The following is a 14,913-nucleotide window of genomic DNA, read 5'->3' as shown; positions in this document are numbered from 1 at the left end:
CTCCTTGTTTCTGACAGGGTAAGCTAGGCAGGGGGCTTGTGAGAGGCTTCTTTTGAGTTGTCTTACTGCCTCAGATTGTTCTGTACCCCATTCCCACTTTACCCCCCCCACCCCTTCAAGAGATGAATCAGGGGTCTGGTGATCTCTGTGTAGCCCTCAATGAACTTTCTGCTGTAATTAGTCAGTCCAAGGAGGCTCCTTAGTTCCTGCAGAGTTGTGGGGTCTTTCAGTTTCTGAAGTGCTTCCATTTTCTTTTCTTGGGGACAGAGACCCTGAGGAGTAATCTCATGCCCCAAGAAATTAACACGGGTTCTACACCACTGTGCTTTCTGAAAGGGAAGTTTTGCTCCGGCGGCCCTCAACTGTGTCAGAACATAACGGATCTCCGCTATATGTTCCTCCACAGATGAACATTTGATGAGGACATCATCTACATAAGCCAGGTTACCCCTCGGACCCAGGTCGGGCATGGCCTTATGTAGGAAAATGTTGAATTCATTGCCAGAGTTGAGGTATCCGAAGGGAGTCCGGGTCCTTGTGTACAGCTGGCCCCAAAGTTAAAAGCCAGTTTGTATTGGTCCTTCTTACTGACAGGCACGGTCCAGTATCCATTGGTCAAGTCTATTGCAGTGAATACCTGTGAACCCTGGATCTGGGCCAGCCCTTGGTCAATGTAGGGAAGAGGCCATCGGGAAGTATGGACCCATTTGTTGAGCTCCCTAAGGTCGGCGCAGAGTCTCCACTGGCCGTTTGGCTTCATTATTCCCAGCACCGGATTATTGAAGGTGCTGTCGACTGGACGGATTATTGCCCGGGACTCAAGGTTCTTAAATATTTCAGTAAGGGACTCCATGGATTCGAGAGGCAAGCAATATTGCTTCACAAACACTGGAGTCATGCCAGCGTCCATGGGAATTGTTGTTGTGTGGATGTCGGTGCGACCACAGTCATATGAGTCTACTGCAAAGAGACCTTGGAAATCCAAGAAAACTTGTTTCAACTTTTGCTTCTGTTCCAGAGTCACACAGGCATCAGCTAGGTTGACTCTCTCTTCCACCATCTGCCTGAAGCCTGGAAAGACTTCTGGTTTTGCTATATCAGCGGCCTCCTCCAGCTGGGAGGAGAAGTCCCTGGTCAGAGTGCTGATTTGGACTGTAGGCTTCAGGTGGGAAAGGTAGCCCTCATGGACCTGGAAAATCACCTCATCCCTCCTGAAGTCACAAGTCACATCTTCCTTACCATAAGGGCAGGTAGTGTACACCAGGAAGTTTCCCCCATGCCGGGTAAAGATCCTTTCTGGTGTTGTATTGTCATCACTGTCACTGTCAAAACAGTCCTTGGGGATTGGTCCTAACATTCATTTCCTAAATCAATGGAGAAATGTCGGTCATCAACCACCATTCCAATAATGGTGCCTGCGGCTAGAGTAATACTCTGTAAGTCGCTGTTATCCACCTCTATTGGAATGGTGTCATTTTCTTTGGTGACTAATGGTGTTGGGTTTACCCCCAATCCTTGCTGTTGGAGAGAAGCATTTAGATGAATATAAGGATCAGGGTTTTTCAATTTTTGTCCTCTTTTTAACTTTCACTTCCAGGGAGAATTGTCGGGTCCTTTCTGGGATGGTGACTTCCTCTTTAACCTGAATTTCAACTGCATAAGGTAGCAATTGAGCTGACCTAAATGCTTTTTCTGGATCATCAAAGCCCATGGGATTATCCGCTAATCGGGACCAAGCTTTGAAGTTTATCAGGTCCAAACTAATGGCAAAGCGATTGAGAATGTCACTGCCTAAGTAAAAGGCGACAGTGACGTCTCGCACGACCCAACAATTATGGACTATGCTCTTGTTGCCAATGGAGATTTTGAGCATACACCTGCTTGGCAGGAGATGTTTGGAATTGGGTGTTTCCAGATCCATTTCCCATTTGTCTATCAGTTTGAATGCGGGAATGGCTGGATCTTTTGGGAGTTGGTGGAACATGGCTTTGTTGATGAAGCTCTTACCGTTGTTCGCACACACTTGGGCAAGAACAGAGTCCTTCCCATCATTTAACTGAACAGGGATGAACAACTGCTCTCCAATTTTCTGAATATCAGCCAGGCTCTGAGCTGATTTGACATCTTTCTGGACCATAGGAGGGGGAGTTTCTGATTGTAGATTAGTAAAGAATTTCAGAGTGTTTCCTTCCAGTGTGGAATACCACCTTAAACTGGAAGGAAGGTTGATTTTCAGAAATAGAGAGGACCACCCATCACCAGTCTATTGTCCTACTGCTATTACTGTCACGTCTGGAATCTGGTTGTTCTGGAAGTGAAATTCTACTTGGTCAGATTTTTTGTTCAACCATGTGGCATGTGCCGTTTAAACTAACATGGTTGACACTCTGTTTTAATTTTATTGGTCGGCTAGTCTGAGTCCAGAGGACTTTGTTTACTCAATCTATTAGGGGTGATAACCTTCTCAGGAGGTCATTCCCTAGTAAACAACGGGTGCCCTCTGGAGTCACTACTATGACCAGTTGTTTCACCCTGTGTCGCCCAATTTTGATGTCCAAATCTGCAGTCCCTTCAACGGGAATTTCCTTCCCGTCAAAGTTCTGGAGTTGTCCAGGAAGAGAGGTGAGAGGAATACAGTAATTCTCCCCCCTTCCTGCATTTATTTCATCAAAGGCCTTTTTGGACAGAAGGGTAGCTTGGGATCCAGTGTTCACCAGTGCCAAAATTGTACCCTGCCCCTGTACTTGAACCGGGGCATAGTATCTTCCCTCCTTCTCCTCAAGGGGGCACAGATAATGCACATTTTTGGACAACTGGTGGGCTAATTTTCTGGTTTTGGACATTGCGAGAGAAGAGATTTGGGCAGAATTCTGTGGCGAGTCATGGGAATCTGCAAGAAAAAGTTGGCAACTTGAAAGAGGATATTATAGTTCCCCTGGTTCCGGTCCTGGGCCACCCACCCCCTTTTTGGAGGCAGTCACCAGAATGGTTTTGAACCCGGGGATTTTGATGCTGTTGGTTCTGGGATAGGATGATGGGCGGTGACAGCTCGATCCCCACATCTACCCAGTCTATTGATTCGGTTTTAGGTTCCCCTGGTTCCGGTTCTGGGCCGCCCCCCTCTTTTTGGAGGCAGTCACCAGGATGGGTTTGAACCAGGGGTTTTCAGTCTTGTTGGTTCTGGGATGGGATGATGGCCGGCAACAGCTCAATCCCCACATCTACCCAGTCTGGGTTGGAATCCCTAGGGACCCATTGTTCCGTGGGAGGAGTTCCCCCATCTCTGAAGGAGAAGATCCTTTCCCCAGGATCCTCTTGGGATCCCTCTCCCTCAAATTGGAAGATCTATACCTCCTCCACAAAGTGGGTCTGTTTGGGTACTTTGTTTCTCCTACCCCCCTCTGCTCCTTGGGTGGCATACTTTCAGGGGTAGGAGATTTTGTTTCCGGTTCCTGGGTTTCCAGGGGCTGTTTACAAGTGGGGAAGGAAGCTTCCTCCAAGGCTTTACACCCGTCTTCCCCTTGTGCCTCCTCCCTGGGAACTGGTGAGTTATCGGGGTGCTGCCCCCGTCATTGTTCTGGAGTACCAGGCCCAGAGTTTGGGGCATTTTGCGGTGGCATGCTCATCTGAGGGTTCTGTTGAGCCCTCAGTATGTGATCCAGATCCTGTGCCATATTTTGGACCTGGCACTCAAGTTGGGAAACCCGCTCAGGCTGATACGGGGTTCTGTTTTCTCCCCAGGGCTGATCCCGGGAAGGGTAGCTAATTCTCTGGTAATACCCTGGGTTGGGAAGATTTGGGTACCCCTCCACCCTTGGCCTCCCCTCTCCTGGATTAGGTGGTCTGGGCTCAGGGAAGTGGGGAAAGAAGGATGGATGATTTTGGGGCTGGAAATTGGGTGGATACCTAGGAAATAAGTTCTGCCCAGGGTTTGGTGAAATTCTGCCCTCCTGTGGGAAGTTAGGAGGGAGGTTCCCTGGGTTGGGTGCCTGGTTGGATCCCCCCTTGGGCTGGAGGAGTCCACAAATACCCCAGGATGGGTCGGTTTCCCTTGTAGCAGGGACTTACATAGTCCGGGAGCGAGGGACCCCATTTGTGGGACTACCTCATTGACGCCCTGTCTGTGACTGGCCCGAGGACCCTCTGGGCTGAGAATTATTTGGTGCAGGCAGGTTTTTAGGTCCCCCCATCTCTAAATCTAAAACGGGGGCAACCTTTACCTCTGCCACCTTGGCAGTAGCAGGGGTGCTGTTGGTTTTGGGTTTTTTGGGCTGATTCTTATTTTCCACTGGTTTCTGCACCTCATAGATGTGGGTGGCTTGCTCAATGACCCAGTCTAAAGATCTTTTCTCGTGAAAATCTCGCACGAGTTGAGTCATTATGTATTTGGGCAACGCATGGAAGAAAGTGTTAACAAATTCTTTGCTGTCCGTGCATACCCTTTTTGTAGTCTGCGCACAAGCACGCTTTAACTCCTGCACAAATTCTTGTGGGGCCTGATCCTCCCCACATTGCAAATTGTAGGCTGCCTTGCGAGCCTCTTGGGGATTTCTGTGAACAGAAAAATGTTTCAAGATGGCCACCCTGTAGGTGGACCATCTTGAATGATTTTGGTCCTCCATCCCCACAAAGAAACTGAAGTATTCTGGGGAGAATGTCCATTTGACATACTGAATGCAGCTACTGCTGTCCTTCAAATGGAAAGTCTCCATCATTTGCTCATAAAGCTCCAAGTGTTCTCAAACAGAATACTTGGCGTTCTTGTGGTAAGGCGTGACGACACTCCTTATTGCCTTGATCTGCTTTAAGGGGTCCTTAAGCAAGGCCCTTTTCGCCTTATTGGCCTTTTTGGTTCGGGTAACCCTGGTCCATTCATCCTCCGACTCAGAAGCACTGCTCCCAGAGGTGCCTTTCTGATCTTCCAGGTTTTCCCGGATTCTGCGAGCCTGGGAATGGCTGGCAGAATGTGGGGACCTGGTCTCCTGTGTCCTGTGATGCTCAGAGGAGTCTTCAGATCCCTCCTTGCTGCCAGGATTTGATGGGTACCCCCCCCACTGACCTAACTGGGCAGAGGTTTTTAGGATGCCCTTAGTGGGCCTACTTTCCTGGGGTTCCCCACTAAATTGCACTCTGCTTGGGTGCCCATACCCGGATTCCCGCCCATCCATTCCTGGGTGGTACTGGCCAATGAACCCCATACTTTTGGCTGGATAGTAATCAGCCATCTCTGTGGCCCTGTGCTCATGTGCGCCAGGGGACATGGGGGTGGCAGAGTCCAGGGACTGGGAGAGATGAAGGCCTCTGGTACTAGGGCTCCTGAGGTTATGCTCAGGTGTTTCCCTTTCCCAGCAAACTTCATCTCTGTCAGCCCCTGCTCCCTGTTGCAATGCAAGAGCCTGCACTTTCAGTTACTCAGTTAAGGCCTTACTAGACTCTATAAGTCTCTCCTGCATGGCTACCTGTTGCTGGAGCCTATCATTGTGCTGACAGAGAGCCTCATTTTCTCTCTGTGCCTCCTGGTTGGTCCTGGAGTACTGGGCCAGTCTTTGCTGCAGGAGGGTTACCTCCTGGGTCCCATCCCTACTGGCCTGCTCCTTTCTTGCCAGAGCATCTTCCACCCTCCTGGTGTGCTCTAGCAAGTCCTGATGCTCTTTTTGGAGGTCACCCAGTCCCTGGAGGGCCAAGTGATTTTCTTAAATGTTTTCTTTTAATTGGCAGACTTCCTGGCCTAAGGTGTCTCTTTCCTGACTAAGAGCCTGCATCTGTGCCACCAGGTCGTTCCTCTGCCTTTGAATGGCGTTCTTGATCAAACTCTGCCTGGGTATCCAGGTCTTTCAAAATCAGTTTATTGCTCTCTGTCTTCTCCCTATCTAGGTAGCTTTGCAGGGTGACTACCTGCTCTGCGCATGCCCTATTGAAGTCCAGTTGTTGCTCCAGCTTTTTCTGGCTCTGCAGTAGGGCGTCCAAACCTTCTTGCTACTCCTTCTGCAAGGCCAGAAATCTGTTATCCTGGTCAGACTTTTCCTGTTGCAGGATATCCATATCCTCCTTTATTTTAATAATATACTGCCTACTATCATTTTCTGACTCCTGGCTCCTCTGCAGCCTCTGCTCAGAAGAGACCAGGTCAGATTGGGCCTTCTCTAATGCCATCAGTTGCCTATTTGCCAGATCCTAGCCTTCAGCAAATTTGTCCTGTATTGCTCCCATATGTAAATATAAATATGCCGCTACCCTGGCAATCTTGTTGTGCTCATCCTTGGCCTTAGTGGCCATATATAGTTCACTCAGGGCCACATGTAAGGGACCCTGATCTCTCCATCTATCTGACCCTGTTTCAGTGAGCTGGGATGCGATTGCCTGCAACCAGACCGCCTGGTTCTGATGAGCCCACTCACCTCTCACAAATAGCTTATGTCAGAGGTGTTCTCTGGCTATTTTGATATCTACCAAGGTCGTCATTCTGGAACTTTATTTCCTTCCTGACTTACAGAAGTTTGTATTTTATTTTGCAAAACAGACCGTTCCCTTAGAGCGTTCCTTTGAGGGGTGTTTTTACAGTTTAACACGGCGTGGTGATCCAACAGAATTTATAAATCCTGTCAGTTAGCACACTGTATCAATCTGCACAAGTGATAGATCTAATCCAGAATCCCCGGCTCGAGCCCCCAAATCTGTTAAATGACTTCAATCAAGCACTCCCACTAAGTCAATGCCTTGTCTGGGATTGCTCAAGGGAAGCCCTTATTTATATATTTTTATGACAAGTTATAATCTGGATGATAAACCCTTATGTAACACCTCTCTCTTTGAATCCCCCTGACCTCACTGAGTCAAGAAGTGGGTTTGTTTTGCAATTTAAAAGATTTATTGAATAATTAAACAATATATATATATCACACTTTTATAATAAATTAATATTTGATATCACACTTATGAGTATAATGTCGATCAACAATGGATAATGTTATACTAGCACACTTATTTTATTACTTAGGAGTTGGTATGGAAAGAACAAGGTAGCTGAGAATACTTTTATGGTTTCAAGGACTACAGTGATGGAAAAAAGCAGCACAGGAATAAACTGATATGGGTTCAACAAGAGCTAATATGTTCACTTTTCTCCTTGTGGCAATTCACTCCCCCCCTATGCAATCTAAGGAGATGGAAGTAAAGCACACAGTTTTCAGGAATACAATCAAAGGCAATTCAGTTCCCGTTCCCCCAGCAAGCTTAGAGAAACAAGGATGATTTTAAACACAGGCAAAAGTACTTTATATGTGGTATGCAAAGAAGGGAAAAATATGCTAAAAATGATTTTAATTCCCTATAAGAGATTCAGGGTGGGTGATAGCTACTCTGTATTAGTTCAGGATCACTTTAGCAATGCTCTATGAATGATTATCAGGTTGCAAACGAATTTCAACAAAGGAAAGCAAGAAACTGCTATTTTGACAAGTGAAGAAATTTGAGCCAAATCGCAAATCGCGGCACTTTTTCCAAATGCGTCAAGCGCGATTACGGAAAAAGTATAGTGAATAGAAAGTCGGTTCTGGGTTCGTTGGAAAGCCTAGAATCTTAGCTTTAAAATGAAAGTTAAATCTCGCTTCAAACGGTTCAAGAGATGCAGACGATTTAGTGAAGGTAGGTTTTCAGAAATCAAATAATGATTCAAAATGGCAAAATGACACTTTTACAGGTTTAAAATCGGAGAAGGGACACACGATTCTATGATGCAGTTTTGGACAGGTTAAAATGGTTTGAATCAGGTTATTTTAGACTAAGAGATTGGTTCTGGCACAGTTCTAGCTGAGTACTCACATTATAAATTTGTAATAGGCCGTCAAGGTCTGATCAGGTTTGGACTGGACTCCTGGCGGGTGGTTCTGAAGTCACAGCTCTCTGGGTCAGCTCTGCTCTGCACTTCACAGCAGTCTGGTCTCTGGTTCTGCTGGTCTCTGGTTCTGGAGATGGTCCTTCTGGATATTATCTGGTCTGGCAAAATGCGTCGCAAGAAAGTGGAAAGTGAATGTCTCTACCTGGGTTTTGGTGTTCCTTTTAGGTCTTTAGAAAATGGGTGTGTGCATGGCATAACTAAGCCTGCCCCTCACAACTTATCATTGGCCAAGTCCTCCTATCTCTCTCTTGATTGGGGAAGGAAATGGAGTGTCATCGTGATGAGGTAGTTTATGGGTCAGAGTATCCACCCCTGGTCAATTTGCACACAAATCTGTTCTTGATCCAAATACACATTTATCTATGTACCATTTTTCTAACATTATATGTCCAGTTAACATATTTTCTGTAGCACCAAACCATCCAATCCCTGTCTTTGTAAGATGTCATGTCCACTTCTGACAGAATTCTGCCCTTTTCATCCAGATACGACCTCTAAACTTTTCGAGATTTTACACAAATGTGCACAAGGAATATGGGTATCAGATGATAAGGTGTCAGATTTTTAACATACATACATTTGGAGTAACAACCTATTTTGGCTACTATCCCGAAGAACATACCACAGAGTCCTAACACCTCTTAAAATGTGCACAGAAAAATCACAAGAATAATGATATTAATTATATAATTTTGACAAGTCCGTACTATGAATTATCCATCTTTTTAAAATTATGCTCTGGCCCAGAGGGGTGTGGTTTCCCAAAGCACATGGTGGGATTTCTGGTTTGTCCACTTCCTCCAACTCAAGTTGCTCACAGAGGCACTGCCCCTCCCCGTTTCTCTCAAGAGGAAGCCATTTATGACCCCCCCCAATTTAACATTTGCCTGAGCCAAGAAAGGCTCATTGTTCTGTTTCACTCCAGTCCTAGGTGCTCCTCCCCTGATTCAATCAGGGAGGTGTCATCTCCTTTTGGTGAGGGCAGGAGAATGCAGGCCAGGCCTGGGAACATTTGTTGAGCAAGTTTCAACTCCCGTCGGGGGTAGTTGTCAGGCAGAATTTAATCTCTTTAAGCCAGGCTTCAGCTAAATGTCACTTTTGTTCCCAGTTTTTCTTCATCCAAATCAAACTTACAATTTTTACACATGCAGCTAGAACGCTGATTCTAAGTTCAAAACTATGACATTTAACAGTTGCAAACTATGTGACACTCAACAGTAGGTCACTCATTTATTTTAAACATTTAGATTTTAGTGTCTTTCAGTTCAATTTAACTTAGGCTGCTGACATCCACATCTCAGCCAGTTTCATTATGAACATTATTTTAGGCTCTTTCTCTTTCCAGATTTTGTATGCACACAAGTCAACCTTCTGCCAAATGTCTGCTGGTGTTCATTGAGATTTTTGATCATCTTGCAATGTTTAAAATAGGCATTTTTAGCTTGCATTTCAGAGAAACAAAGGTGATTTCAAAGCGCTTTTTGAGCCAACCGGCACTGGTGTTTTTCCTTTGGCACACATTTCACTCATGGCACTCCTGGCCCATCACGCTCACACTGGTGGATGGCAGGTCAGGGGAACAATTTGGTGTGCGCCAAAACTGCTCGTTTTCCTGGATTCTGGCGCAATGTGGGCTTTTTTGACCATCTTGGATTTTCTAAGCCCACAGCACTAAATGTTGCAGCATAATAGTCCAAATGTGGGTCAGGACACCCAACATCCTCCTACCTTCATAAACAACAACCTCTCTTCACAATTACCATATATACTACTAACTTTCTTTTACAATTTCAGGAAAGAAGAACATTTCCGAACACACCTACCGAAAAAAGAACACTCTTCACATCCTACCAAATAAGTACATTAATACAGTATTCATATCTGTACTCTTGTAACAATGTAGGGCCTGCTGCACAGAACATTTTCCTATGGGATTGTGCCATTATAAAACGCTTCCATGAATCAAGACCTTAGTGTCACCATTTATTAACCTAGATTATTCTATTCAAATAAACAACATTTATTTTACACTTATTCATTATATTGTAATATGCACACTCTTTCCATTTCAATCTCAACACCACGGGTATAACACTCACTGTTTTCTTCAAAACATCACATTGTCCCTACATATTCATTCACATCACCTCTCTCTAACTCACTAACACAAACCCATTCCACCTGTACACACTCTTACTCTTACAACCTTCCCAAGCACAACTTTCATCCACTACACAATCACACAACATGATATTCGTCTCTACAATCACACCCACACACCAATGCACAATACTTCCATATACAACTTTTAACCCCAAAGTTTCTTTTTTCTAACAGACACAACACAGTGCCTACTAAAAAGCAACTCTCTAGAAAATAAAGAAAAAATAGAGCAGATACAAATAAATGCAAGACATATATTCATCCAATTCTAAAACATTGTATAGAAAACATTAAAACAAAAGGGCTTGTAACCACACTCCAAAAAGCTAAACCAGCCACGACTGAAAAAGGTAAAGCCCCTCCTCCAGAAACTAAAAGTAAACAAGATGTACAAAGAAAATGTATGATCAAGAAGATTGGTGGACCCGTTTGATGAGTGGGGGAAAAACAAACTTAATGATACCAGTGGTGTCATTCTTCCAAAACATTCAATTGTGAAAGGAAAGATGATAATAAAGAATAATCTGCTAAAATCAGCTGGCAACACAGTAATATCGATGGCATAAAAACCATACTGACAAATGAAGATGACGGAAGTAAAGTTAGGGGGCAATGGTCTGAACAAGCCCGTGGCTAACCCTTTGCAATCTTAAGACTTCAAGAAAGCAAGGGAAAACCTGTTTATGTCACATTCTTTTTTTTAAAAAATATGTTTTGATTTCGATTCACATTGCGTCAGTAAATACAGAACATCTACCCCTCTACTCCACCCAAGGAGGAAGCAGCATATGAATCCTTGACAGTTTTAACATTTTATTAATAGAACCCAATGAAAGGGAAAGAAGAGAAAAAAGTGAGAAGAGAGGAAAGGACAGAAAGAACCCTGTGGAAAATTCCCCCCCTCCTCCAATTCTCCCCCTCCACACAGCTTCGGGCCTTTTCTTGGTGGCTAAATCCTCCAGAGAATCAAGGGCTTATTTGTGGCCCGCGGGAGGCAAAAAGCATTTGCAATGATTTACTCTGACATAGATCTACGGTCTGAGACTTGCGGCTCACGGTGCTGCATCAGCGGGAATCAGGAAGCAAGAGGTATATGCTTGTGGATATCCTATTTTGATTGTGGGGTTACATTTATGGGGTTGTCATGGGTTATTCTGGGACAAGATCGCAAGATCGTGGTTTCAGACTCACAATAGTCTAAGAAAGGGAGCCATTTCATGTCAAAGTGCGTGTATGATTCTTGGAGTGCTGCTGTTAGGCTATCCATCTCATAAATCTCTTTTGCCTTGTGTAACCAATCCTTTTTAGTAGGTAGGTTAATGCCTTTCCATTTTATGGTCACGCACACTCTTGCTGCCAGAAGCAGATTTCTTGGCATGTGGGGAAGGGTCCAGTAGTGCTCTCCAACTTTCTCTACTCCAAACAGTACGAGGAGGGGGGGCAGGACTCTATTAATACCTTCTATGTCATGTATTCAACCGAGAATCTCCTTCCAATAGATCTGTATGGAAGGGCACTCCCACCGTTGGTGCCAGTATGTGCTAACTTGGTTGCATCCCCTCTAACAGAGTGAGTTTGTGCCTGAGTACATTTTGGCTAGGTGGTGTGGGGTTAGGTGCCACCGGACAAGGATCCTGCAGTTGTGCATATTGTATTGGACTGCTATGGAAGATTTCCAAACTGCTCGGTAGATGGCTTTCCAAACCTCTCGATTGCCCTCCCATACCAATGACCTATCCCACTGTGCCTGGGTACGGGGCGCCGGGAGGTGGCCTCTCTCAATCAGAGCTCTATAGATCTTCGCGATCAGACCCTTGGTCGCTAAGTGTGAGTTCAGTACGTTCTCAAAAGGAGTTAGGGGGTGCTGTAGCTGGGAATTCCAGCTCTCATCCGTGAGAACTCACTTCAGCTGGATAAATGTTAGCAGTTTGATTTTGAGGCCCTGCTGCGCTTGCTCCAGTTTGTCCCTTGACAGGAAGATGCCTTCCTTCCACATTTGTCCCGCTATAACCAGTCCTTGTTTGTATTATGGTTGGAAACGGATGGGGCCTATAAGAAGGTCCCTGATTGGTGGGGCCCAAATACAACTGAGGGGCGACGGCCAAGTTGTGACTTCAGCTAGGCATGGGTTCCCTGTCTTCCATATTGACCATAGGACCTTCAACACTGGGTGCTCGAGTGCACATTGTGGAAACGACTCTGAAGGAGACCACTGCCATTCTCCCAGTGAGGCTGGGGCAAAGTACTCATTTTCTATGTGGACTCATTGTTTGTCTATAGTTTCCCTAAGGTGGTTTACCAAAACCCGGAGTTGTGCAGCCCTATAATACTCCTGAAAGTCTGGGTATGCAAGGCCGCCCTTCTCTTTGGGTACAATCAGCATACTGTATGCAATGCAAGGCCTTTTATGGTCTCACAGGAAAGCGAGGAGAGTGTTCTTCACCTCTGCAAGAAAGGAGTCCGGAAGGACAACCGGGAGGGACTGGAATAGGAAAAGAAGTCAAGGGAGAACATTCATCTTCCCCGTTGTAAGCCTGCCTGCCCAAGACAGCTTCAGATTGGCCCACCTTCCCGCGTAGCCCTTGATTTGCGTCCATAATGGTTTACAATTTGCATGGTAGAGGTCATCTAAGCACTTTGTTATGGTTATTCCTAGGTATCTGAGATCATTGCCGGCAGTCTTTAGGCCCCAGCTACTTAGGTGTGTATCGGGGCATGTTACAGTGTCCGTTAGTGGTAGGGCTATTGTTTTGCTGTGGTTAATGTGGAACCCGGTGTATGCTTCATACTCATCGATGGTGGTTAGGAGTGCTGGATTCATTTGTGAGGGATGGGTTAGGTAGACTAGGACATCGTCCGCAAATAGTGCTTATTTGTATTCTTTGCCAAATCATCTGAAGCCAGATATTTTACTTTCACTTCGAATAACATGTGGATCAAAGTTGAGAGGGGGCAGCCCTGCCTATTTCCTCTGGTTAAGTTAAATGGGGGGATGCCACTCTGTTGACTACAACTCTTGCTTTAGTGTTATTGTAAAGTGCATGTGCACCTTGGATCCAATCAGTTCCAAGACCTGCTATTTCCAGGACGGGGGCCATGAAGCTCCACTGAACTTGGTCGAAAGCTTTTTCAGCATCGACTGATATCAGTGTCGGATCTACATGCTCGCCTCCCACCGAGGGCATTAGATTGCGTGACTTGCGGATGTTGTTGGAGCCCTGACGACCCCATACATACCCCACCTAGTCGCTATGGATCAAGTGTGGAAGGACCCTGCTTAACCTACTAGCGAGAATGCTCGCATACATTTTGTCATCCACGTTTAGCAGCGAAATGGGCCTATATGAGCCACATTCCAGCTTATCCTTGCCATCTTTAGGGATTACAATGATCCTGGCCTCTGTAAAAGAGGGAGGGGCCTGCCCGGTGGACATTACTTCATTAAATAGAAGAGATAGGAAAGGGGAGAGGGCTTTTTTAGCCTCTCATAGTATGTTGAGGTAAAGCCGTCTTGGCCTGGTGATGAGCCAGCTTTGAGGTGGAGTACTGTATTTCCTCTATCGTAATCGGGGCATTAAGCTCTGCTTGGTCCAGAGATGTAATTGGGGGAAAGGCAACTTTGGAAAGGAATGCTGTCATATCTTCGGAGGCGGGGTTACCACTAATAGTATATAATTGTTCGTAGAATTGAGCGAAGCAGGCTTTTATATGACTAGGTCTGTTAGAGTGACCCCAGTTGGGGCTTTTATCTTCGCTACTGCCCTTTCCGCTCTCTGTTTTCTGAGCCTAGCAGCCAAAAGTGTGTGTGACTTGTCCCCCTTTTCGTAATATCTCTGCTTAACATATCTAAGGTGGGATAATGCCTTCCCTTGCCAAATGTCCTTTAGTTCCTGCCTGAGTTTTCTGGTTTCGGATAGGAGTTCTGAGGCCTGTTCCTTGCTTTGTGCCAGCTCCTTCTCTTTCTCCTCTATTAATTTCTTTAATTGTGTCTCCCTGAGCAAACCGTTTTTTTTTAACTGATGACCCCTGGGCCATGATTAGGCCTCTTATGGTGGCATTCGCCGCTTCCCACACAGTTATCCTAGGGATTTCGTCGGTGTTGTTTCTCTCGAAGAACTCCCTTATTTCCGTGTCTAGGGATTCCCTGAACAGTGCGTCTCTAAAGAGTGTGTCATTGCAAATCCAACGCTTGTCAACTTGCTTACTGGGGTGCAGGGTCAGATTGACCACTACCATATCATGATCAGACCAGCCTATTGGGTCTACTGTTGCGTACTCCAGGCAGTATTCCAGACTCCCTTCTAGGAAAATGTAATCAATTCGGGTGAAAGTGTTATGCAGGGGAGATAAGAATGTGTGTGATTTCTGTGTGGGGTGTTGGGTCCTCCAGGCGTCTATCAAAAGGTGTTCTACTATTAAGTTCTGGAATCGACCTGCATCTCAGGAGGGGTTGCTCCTTCCCGAAAGGAACTCCAATTTAGTGTTGGATCCATGATCTGGTTGAAGTCCCCCTCCACATGTCAGGGAAACCGATCTTATGTTGTCTAGCTGTGTGAGAAGGTCCATGCAAAAAGCAAATTGTTGAGAGTTCGGAGCAAATACTGAGCACAAGGTGATGTCTACTGTTTTTATGGTCCCATGTATTATGAGATATCTCCCCCCAGATCCTTGTGGGTCCACTCGATGTTTAGTTCGAGGGAACTGCGGTACATGACACCAACCTTTTGTGTCTGGTCCTGAGGCCCAGAGTGTGCCACCCACCTGTTATCCCCCCAATGAGAATTCTTCTCTGCTTCTAAATTTGGTCTCTTGTATGAACAGCAAGTCTAATTTGGATTGTTGGAAAAGTCACG

Source organism: Ambystoma mexicanum, chromosome 8 (genome assembly GCF_040938575.1).
Source record: "Ambystoma mexicanum isolate Mex_15411 chromosome 8, UKY_AmexF1_1, whole genome shotgun sequence".
In the NCBI taxonomy this organism is placed as follows: domain Eukaryota; kingdom Metazoa; phylum Chordata; class Amphibia; order Caudata; family Ambystomatidae; genus Ambystoma; species Ambystoma mexicanum.
Note: the sequence above shows the minus strand (reverse complement) of the source record.